We start from the raw sequence: 451 nt of genomic DNA, 5'->3' as shown, positions 1-451 counted from the left end.
GTCTCTTTGCTCATCTGACCGTCCTGGGGTGTCTTGCTGTCCAGAGGAGCACCGAGATCGGCGTTTCCACTGTGAGTTTTGCAGAGAAACTTTTCTCCATTCACCTCTGCCATTTTTGTGTCCACCATTGTCGATGCGGGAGATCTGAACCAGCCAGGACCCGCGCCACAGCGCCCCCTGCAGCCACCAGAGAATCATCGCACCCGCTCTGCCCAGCCGGGACCCAACAGCGCCCCTTCTGACTGGGACCGTAACTACACCAAAGGGGAGGCTGTGTCTCTGTGAGGCTGTCACTGGGTTTGGGACTGGGCTGGTTGTTGCTATCATTATTGTTACTTGTTTCACTTTGTTATACATATTAGTAAAAAACTGTTATTCCCTTTTACCTATATTCTTGCCTGAAAACCCGTTATTTTCAAAGCTATAATAATTCGGAGGGAAGGGGGGTCAT

This window comes from Malurus melanocephalus, unplaced genomic scaffold (assembly GCF_030028575.1).
Source record: "Malurus melanocephalus ecotype Western Australia unplaced genomic scaffold, MMel_1.1 scaffold_309, whole genome shotgun sequence".
Classification (NCBI taxonomy): Eukaryota; Metazoa; Chordata; class Aves; order Passeriformes; family Maluridae; genus Malurus; species Malurus melanocephalus.
The sequence above is the reverse complement of the archived record's forward strand: the minus strand, read 5'-3'. Positions refer to the sequence as shown.